Here is a 10,000-nt window from a genome sequence, read left to right on the forward strand (position 1 = left end):
ATCATACGAACTTCCCGACCACAATCAAGGGATTTCTGTACTGCATTGGATATTGTAAGAAGGGCATCACATGCTCCAAGGCCTTTACGAAAACCAAATTGCAAACTAGGGGATAGATGATTACCTTCAGCAAACCTATTAAGACGTTTTGCCAGAAGACGTTCAAAAACATTATATAATATGGGAGTTATGGAAATTGGGCGGTAATCAGTGGGATTTGAGCTACCACAAACACATTTACATAAGAGGACTAACATTACCAATTCTCCAACAAGTGCTAAAAGCTCCTCTTCTGGCTAACTTGCGCCAAATAACAGATAACTTTGGAGCTAAGAAATCTGCTGTCGTTATAAAAAACAAAGGAAAAATATCATTTGGGTCTACACCTCCATGAGTATCAAGGTCCATCAACAGAGCTTTAATCTCACGAGATCGAAAAGCTAAACTAGTTAGTTTAGCCTCAGGAAAACAGGAATGAGGAAGTTCAAGTTTTTCATTACTCTGTTTACTGTCAAAAACATCAGCCAAAAGGGTTGCCTTTTCCTTTGGACAGTGAGTGACTGAGCCATCTGGTTTAAGTAAAGGAGGAACTGTTGCATCTACACCAAAGAGTACAGATTTAAGGGTAGACCACCATTTATGTTCCTGAGTTGTACCAGAGAGGGTTTCTTTTATGATTAAATTGTACTCCTTTTCAGTTGAGGCATAAACTCTCTGAGCAAAAGCTCGAAGCTGAGTATAGTTGTTCCAGGTCAAATCTGATCTGTTACCCTTCCAAAGGTGATAGGCCTCCTGCTTCTCCAAATAAGCCTGTATCCACGACAATAATGCAGAGTAAACCAAATTTGAGTGGTGAAATCTCACTCTTTTACTACTAATAAATAGTAATGATAATAATATTAATAATAAATTCGGCTTGCTCGGGCTAGCGTGCGGTAGAAAGTGACCACTTACTAAATACCTCTTCAAACATCGAATACGTTTCACCCAACACTAAATTTTCATTGGCTACTGCCTACATAACAACTTAACTTAATAAGATCTGCTTACATGTCGTTAGGACAATTATTTTTCGCTATACTTCGTAACGCGAAAAAATTCTAGTCCTCACTTCACTCCGCATTCTCTACATGTATAAACATAATAAAACATTAAATTGCATTACAGCGCACATGTTGAAACATTTCACAAGAAGTTCATAAAAAATCAGCTCTGTGTGAACAAGCGAACAGCAAACTGCATGGTATATGGGGATCTTGGCAGATTCAAAATTGAAATATCTATTTGCAAAAGGATGATTGGATTTTGGTGGAGAATTGTAAAATCAAAGGCGTCTAAATTGTCAAATGTTTTTTATCGTTTTCTTAGAATTCTTTACGAGTCGAATGAGTATAAGTCTAGTTGGATTCATAAAATTAAAACTATCCGTGATTCATGTGGTATGTCAAATATATGGGAGCATCCAGAAAATTTCAATCACACGTGGATAATAAATATCCTAGAAATGAAACTCAAAGATATAGAGAGACAACGGTGGCATGCAGAAGTAGAGAAAAATATATTGTGTAGTAATTATAAACTTTTTAAGACAGAATTTGGCCAAGAAAAGTATATTATGAATTTAGATATACCAGAAAGAATTGCCCTTAGTAAATATAGGTGTGGTACCCACAAACTTCCTGTAGCAACTTTAAGATATTCTAGGCAGGACAATCAGCACCCTTGCACACTATGCAACGGCATTGAAGTTGGGGATGAATACCATTATGTTTTAGTTTGTCCTGTGATTAGAGAAATAAGAGAGAGATACCTAAAGCCCTACTATTGTAGAAGACCTACCACTTTTAAATTCAATCTGCTCCTCAATACAAGTTGTGCTGGGGAACTGAAAAGACTTGCAAAGTTTGTTAACCTTTTAATGTCTTTATTTTAGATTTAATACTTTCTAGGATTTGCATTATTCTGGTATTATTTTTCAATGTATGTACTTTCCTTTGTCAGAATACCTTTAATGCTTTAATTATGTACTTGCTAAATATATGTGTACATAAATATAGTTGTAATCTATTGGTCTCTTCTTTATGTAGTTTTTGTGTAAAATATATATATTTGTGTAATTTTGTAATCCTCATACTCCGGAAGGGGTCGATAGAATAAAATTTGCCTTTGCCTTTGCCTTTGCCTTTGCTTTTGCCGTGCCGGTTGACCCTAGATAATACCAAAGAAATGGAGAGAAAGAAATAAATGTTCCGATTGGATTATTTACACATTTAACCTCTGTTTGAAGCCCTTGACAAACATGTTTATTTGAAACAGACTACCAACGCTCATGTCTATGAAGACACCTATCATTGACGTTATGGTTTGCAATGTTTGAACTTGTAGCCACAGTTTTTAACAAATAAATCTGTTTGGTTACATTACCACAGTGCTTCACTTTACTTTAACTTATTCGGAAATACAGGAGCTTTTAAAAAGTCTTAAAGATAAATCGATCAAAGGATAAAATCATTCCAGCTTCCTCTGTATCATGCAAAATACATCAAATATGGAAAAGCATTTGTGACAACTTCTTATATCAAAAACTTCACAGTATTGGTGATTTTTCATTTTTTTCCTCTTCAGCAAAGAAATCTTCAAATTACAATAAACTTAATTCCCCAAATCTCAGATAAAAAAAACTTTAATGATCTATCAAGATAATAAGGAAGTATTTTAATATAGGAAAATATAAACCGCGCAGATTCTGCAACACCTGATTATCAAAAAGATCCTTTGTATGCACCGATCTACCAGCTTAACGTTTCACAGGTGCTTGCAAAGATTTAACAAGTGAATTTTCCGTTGGATCTATGTAACCCCTCATTTCATGCATCCGCGTTATGGCATAAATAGTTTGATCACTGGAGATTACTAAAACACCGAAATCTAATAAACGCGTGATAAATAAAGCAACATACAATGGCATTTCGCTTTGCTCGTGACCATTAGTGTAAGTTTCTCTTTGTTGAAAGACAAGTTTGTAGACCTTGTCGGTGCTGTCATTCATCGATGATAGAAGATGCCCATGACAACTGAGGTCCCCCAATTTCCTGTCCAAATTAGATGCCACGTCAAAGAAGACTGCTGGCATTTGATTGCCGTCACGATCCTGGAAAGCAGATTCCAAAAATAAAACATTGTACATATATACTTATAATTTCAAAAAACTTTACCTTCTATATCAAAGTTAAATTTCAGCGAAAATTTTCCATTTTTTTTCTTGTTTATCTTTGCCGTGTGTAATAAAACTTTTGTTACGTAAACACTCATACAATTTGACAATAAAGTTTCCCTCGATAATATCAAAAGTCAAGATGGAGAGGACTTTCACTCTGGAATATTCTACAATTTTTACCTCCATTTTATTAATAACCTTTGGTATAAAGCACCAAACCTCAAGTTAAAGCATCAATTCCCTCTCTACCTGGACACCAATATTAGAGATTAAAAACCTCAACATATTTTTAAAAGTAACAAAACAGTCTAAAGAATGAATAACTCTCACAAGTCCATAACTCTGAAAAATGTAAGCAAGAATTGACCTTTCATTCATGTTAGTTGATAACACTTCAAAAAATCCGCTCTTTCGTACTCTTTCTGGGCTAACATATATTGATGACCTGAACAGTGTATTCAGCACAAGTTTAAATTCTTTGGTTTTCTATGATTTCTAAATCTGGCTTTTTGCTACCTACTTGCATTAAAATCAAATTTTTTTTGTTATCTGGTACAATGTTTAAACATTGTCAAAGTAATTTACATAATTTTGTCGACTGCCTCCTGCTCCCTTCATGTTTATTTTAAAGATTCATTTGCTGTCCAGTTTCCAACCACACTTTTCATGATAAAAAAATTCGCTGTATTCATCGCTAAAAACTTCAAAATGACTCCAAACATACTACTGAGGTGTCACAACATATAAATTTCCCTACACCAGAGACGTCCCAATATAATTATTAATTAAATCTGAGGAGTCACAATATAGCGGTAAATTTCCTATGTCGGAAGCGTCGCAATATAGCGGTAAATTTCCTATGTCTGAGGCGTCACAATATAGCGGTAAATTTCCTATGAGGCGTCGCAATATAGTGATAAGATTGCCTGCACTCGAGGCTTTGCAATAGTGCCTTTATCTGAGGCGTCAAAATATAGTGATAAATGCCTACATCTGATGCGTCACAATATAGTAATAAATTGCCTACATCTTAGGCGTCACAATATAGTGATAAACTGCCTACATCTAAGGCGTCAAAATATAGTGATAAACTGCCTACATCTGAGGCGTCACAATATAGGGATAAACTGCCCACATCTGAGGCGTCACAATATAGTGATAAACTGCCTACATATGAGGCATCACTATATAGTGATTAACTGACTACATCTGAGGCGTCACAATATAGTGATAAACTGCCTACATTTGGGGCGTCACAATATAGTGATAAAATGCCTACATCCTAGGCGTCACAATAAAGTAATATATTAAATTAGTCTGATGCAAATATATAGTTAAAGTAACGACTAATATAAAATAAAAAGAATGAATTTCTGCGTCAAAACGTGATCTCAACCAGAACATCTGATATTTCCCCATTATGTTCCCAACTAACTTTGCTTAATATGTAAAAATACAGAAATACTTTACCGTTTTCATTTTAACAATACCTCTCACGACAAATTGCGTGGAAATTATGTAACAAACAATTCTGTCCAATAGATATTCGTGAAAATAACGTTTTTGTTAATTCAGAAGGTTTGGCATCTAAACAAGGTCTTTAACGACATAGTTTATCCCTATAGTTACGAAATTTGCCTTCAGTATTCGTCCACTGTAAACCTTTCCAAATACAATTTAGAGTCTGAAAACCAATTATACATTCTTTTAAATAAATCTAAATATTGAGGAAGCTTTTAAAGTATAGCTAGCATCCAATGCCCCTTCAAAACAACCATCCGCTGCTATGCCATCATCTAAAAATACTTCAATCTTCACTTCCTTAGATCTCCAACATCTAACAGACTTAAGATCATTGGTAAAGATGTACCGCCGCTTTCAAAAATATCTAAAGATAATCAATTATAAAAACTTAAAATTTTTTCTTCAATGAGAAAGATATTGGCAACGTTTTAATAGATTTCTATACGATAAGCAGACTGTAGACTGAAAGTAAATATTAAATCCTTAAAAAAGTTTGTAATAAAAAACCAGCCTTTGCTTACCATTTCCATTCTTGGCCACCGTCAAAGGAATTATTTCTTAGTTTCTCAGATATCAGTGTCACCAATTCTATTTCAATAAATTCTGATTCGTCCCTTTCTGACCTATTGTTTCCCAATCCAACAACCATAGTAACGGTTTTGAAATGGAATTTAGTGATCGCCCTTTTAGACGTCAATGATTATCTTACCGGACCCAATCTAATTCTGTTCAATGTATTGTGAATAACAACAACCAACAGGCGATTAAAAACAATAAAATAAAATAAACACAAAGTTCCAATTTCCTTGTACTAACTGCAAAATATAAAAAATAAAAACAGCTATATTTTCACTTATCTTTTCGACGTCTTTCTTGGTACATTCCCGGCACCAATGTCCCTTCTCGGCCTTCATTGAGCTCTAGACCTCTTCCATCAAAGTTGATATGAATCCACAGACTTTCCCTCGATCTTTAACTAGCTTGATACTTTCGGCGATGGTGCTCTTTGCGATCTAACTCGTTTCTGCAGCAGTTTTAGATGTTCCTTGTCCTCCAAGTTGATAAACAATCGCATCTAATGGTAACATTTTCGTATCAGTTTCCTCAAAATAACGCGATGCTCATTCAAATGGTTTTCCATCATACTTCAATGAGGTGCGGATACTTGTTGAATATTCTGCTAGAAATCGGATAATAGATTGTCCATCACTTCTTGAAACGGTTTCAGCATTCTGATTGCTAGCGTGAAAACACTATTCACATCTGAAACTGTATTTGACCCTGCTTGGCGTCCTGGCTAATAAATTTGACTTGCTCGGGCTAACGTCCGCTAGAAAGTGACCACATACTAAATACCTCTTCAAACATCAAATACGTTTCACCCAACACTAAATTGTCATTGGCCACTGCCTACATAACAAATGAACTTAAGTAACAAGACTCTAAGATCTGCTTACATGTCGTTAGGACAATTATTTTTCGCTATACTTCGTAACGCGAAAAAATTCCAATATATATATATATATATATATATATATATATATATATATATATATATATATATATATATATATATATATATATATATATATATATATATGAATAAATGTATATATATTATATATATATATATATATATATATATATATATATATATATATATATATATATATATATATATATACCCATATATATGAATATATATTTATATATATAAATATATACACATATATATATATATATATATATATATATATATATATATATATATATATATATATATATATATATATATATATATATATATATATATATATATGTGTGTATATATATATGTATATATATACGTATATATATATATATATATATATATATATATATATATATATATATATATATATATATATATATATATATATATATTTAAATATATATATATATATATATATATATATATATATATATATATATATATATATATATATATATATATGATTTATTTAATAATAGTGGTATATATCATAATAGCGTAACTGGTTGATCATTACACAAAATGTTTGCAAAAATGCTCTATACCTACAGCTCAGAAAGAACAATTACTTTACTAATATACAAAGAAGGGAGACACAAATGACCTGAAAAATTAACGCTCAATAAGTTTATAATTATAATTATAAAGATAATTTTTGTCCTATTAGAAATACAGTTACACTTAATTCAACTAAGAGTGCAGGCAGGATTTAAAAGTCAGTATTGAACTGACAATCATATTCATATAAGTAACCAGCTAAAGAAAAAATCAATATAGTATAGAAACTACTATATATAGAATTATTTCTATTATGAGAAAGTATTGATTCCGTCAAAACTTTAGTAGTGATGAGAGCCGTTCAAAGACAAGGAATATATGACTCTTATGTTAAAACTGTTGAGGCCAGCTATACGGAAAGTACAGCAATCCCAAAACAACAGAAAGATTGTCAGAAAATTACAGTGCCATAAACACCCACGAGAGGAAAGACATGTCCGGGGCTTTTGTCCGTTGTGGTGACGTGGTGGTAGAGTCCTTGCCTTGTGATTACCAGACTGGTGTTCGAGTCCTGCTCAAACATATTATGTCCCTTTGGTCGCTGCAACCTCACCAAGCCTTGTGAGCTAAGGATGGGGGTTTTTGGGAGCCTATAGATCTATATACCGAGTCATCAGCAGCCATTGCCTGACCCTCTTTGGTCCAAGCTTGGGTGGAGAGGAGGCTTGGGCGCTGATCATATGTAATATGGTCAGTCTCTAGGGCATTGTCCTGTTTGATAGGGGAATGTCACTGTGACGGCGCCGAGTAAGGGTGTGAACTCAAAGGCAGAATGGAAACGACTGAGTTATATTATTGTGGAACACTCTCCTTATATACAAAACCTCAAGGCAACAGGACATAACAAGTTCACAAGACAGACAATATTACAGAGGAAAAACCAGACATGAATTTTCATGTTCGTTTTAGTGCGAGGGAAGAGCGAAGATACAAGCATAATATATACAAGAGGAATTATGTACAATTGTGTGAAACACGGTTGGTACATGGCTCCCCCCGTAAAAATGACATACTGTACATCTTAAATAGGGCGCCCTGATCTAGAGAGGCAAACTGTAGGCGGGTCATCTGGCAGAAGATAAGCAGGTTTTAGACGATCAATGGAGACCCAGTCTTCTTTGCCCTGAATATTTAGGAGGAATGCTTTTGGACTGCGTCGGATCACAAGGAAAGGGCCTGTGTAAGGGGGCGTTAGTGGTGGCTTGCTGGTGTCGTTGCGCAGGAAGACGTGCGTTGCAGAGTGCAAGTCCGTTGGTATGTGATGCTTCGCTGGGGGCTTGTAAGTCTGGCGGCACGGAGTAAATTTTCCTACGACGTGACGTATGCGCTGGAGATCGTCGGAGGAGGTTGTAGAAGGAAAAAATTCGGCAGGGACGACCAACGGGTCGCCATACACCATTTCGGCTGCCGAGACGTCAAGGGCGTCTTTAGGAGTGGTCCTTAGTCCAAGGAGAACCCAGGGAAGCTGAGTAAACCAGTTGCAATCCTTGCAGCGGGACATCAAAGCTGCTTTGAGGGTGCGATGAAAACGTTCAACCATTCCATTGGCAGCGGGGTTGTAGGCTGTTGTCTGATGTAGGGTGATGCCCAGGAGATTCGCTAATGACGTCCACAATTGAGAGGTGAAAGTGGTTCCCCTGTCAGAAGTAATACGCTCAGGGATACCGAATCTTGAAATCCATCCAGAGAGTAAGGCAGATGTACATGAGGCGGACGTTGCAGTTTCCATGGGAATGGCTTCAGGCCAACGAGTGGAGCGGTCGATGACGGTAAACAGGTAACGATGTCCTTGTGATGTGGGTAGGGGGCCTACACAGTCGACGTGAATGTGTGCGAAACGACGCTGAGGTTGAGGAAAGGTGCCCACTCCTGAATCCGTGTGTCGATGTACTTTGGAAGTTTGGCAAGAAGTACAGGCGCGGACCAAATCCTTAGCATCATTATAAATGCCGTGCCAAATGAACTTTGCCTCCAGCAGCTGTGCAGTAGAACGGCACGAGGGATGTGAAAAGCCGTGGATGAAATCAAACACCTGTCGGCGCATGGGAGCAGGAATCCAAGGTCGCGGTCTACCAGTACTGACGTCACAGAGGAGGGTGGTGTTGGAGTCTTCGAGGGGAAAATCTTCCCAACAGAGGGACGTGCAGGATGTCCTACAAGCTTGATACTCTGGATCCTATCGTTGGGCTTCAGCCAGGGCGTTATAATCCAATCCCAGTTGAACGGCAGCCAACGTGTTTCTTGACAGGGCATCGGCAATGGGATTCATTTTCCCAGGGACGTATTGGAGGGTGCAATTGTATTCAGCCACGGCTGAGAGATGTCGGCGTTGACGGGCGGACCAGGCGTCAGACTGTCGAGTGAAGGCGTGCACCATAGGCATGTGGTCCGTGCGAATGACGAAGGGCGTACCTTCTAAGAAATGGTGAAAGTGACGGACAGCCAAGTGCACCGCCAGCAATTCTCGATCGAAGGTAGAATAACCCGATTCTGCCTTGGACAGTTTTCTGATGAAGAAGGCCAATGGGCAGGCCAAGCCGTTGACCACCTGCTCGAGTACTGCACCAATAGCGACGTCGCTGGCATTGGTGGAGAGAAGGAGAAGGGCGTGTGAGATAGGAAAAGTGAGAGCCTCAGCAGTTGATAGGGCCTTCTTTGCATTGCAGAAGGCTGCTTCTTGAAGGAGTCCCCACTTCAGTTCCTTTGGCTTGCCCTTGAGGGAGGCGTAGAGGGGAGCAAGAGTGGCGGCAATGGCTGGCAGAAAACGGTGATAATAGTTGATCATGCCCAAGAATTCCTGCAGAGCTTTGACGGTCGAGGGCGCGGGGAAATTCTGAACGGCTGCTACCTTCTTAGGGAGGGGATGGACTCCTTCAGGAGTGATACGGTGCCCTAAGAACGACACTTCGTTGGCGCCAAAGGTACACTTATCGTACCGGATAAAAAGGCCGTTTTGTTGCAGGCGGTCGAGCACGATGCGCAGGTGACGGAGGTGTTCCTCTTTTGATGAGGAGAACACAAGTATGTCGTCCACATAACATACACAGAAAGGGAGGTCCCCTAAGATGCCATCCATGAGACGTTGAAACGTTGCCCCAGCATTACGAAGGCCAAAACAGGAGTAATTGAAGGTGTATGTGCCAAACGGAGTGGTGATGGCGGTCTTGGGG

The sequence above is a fragment of the Palaemon carinicauda genome, chromosome 7, assembly GCF_036898095.1.
Source record: "Palaemon carinicauda isolate YSFRI2023 chromosome 7, ASM3689809v2, whole genome shotgun sequence".
Classification (NCBI taxonomy): domain Eukaryota; kingdom Metazoa; phylum Arthropoda; class Malacostraca; order Decapoda; family Palaemonidae; genus Palaemon; species Palaemon carinicauda.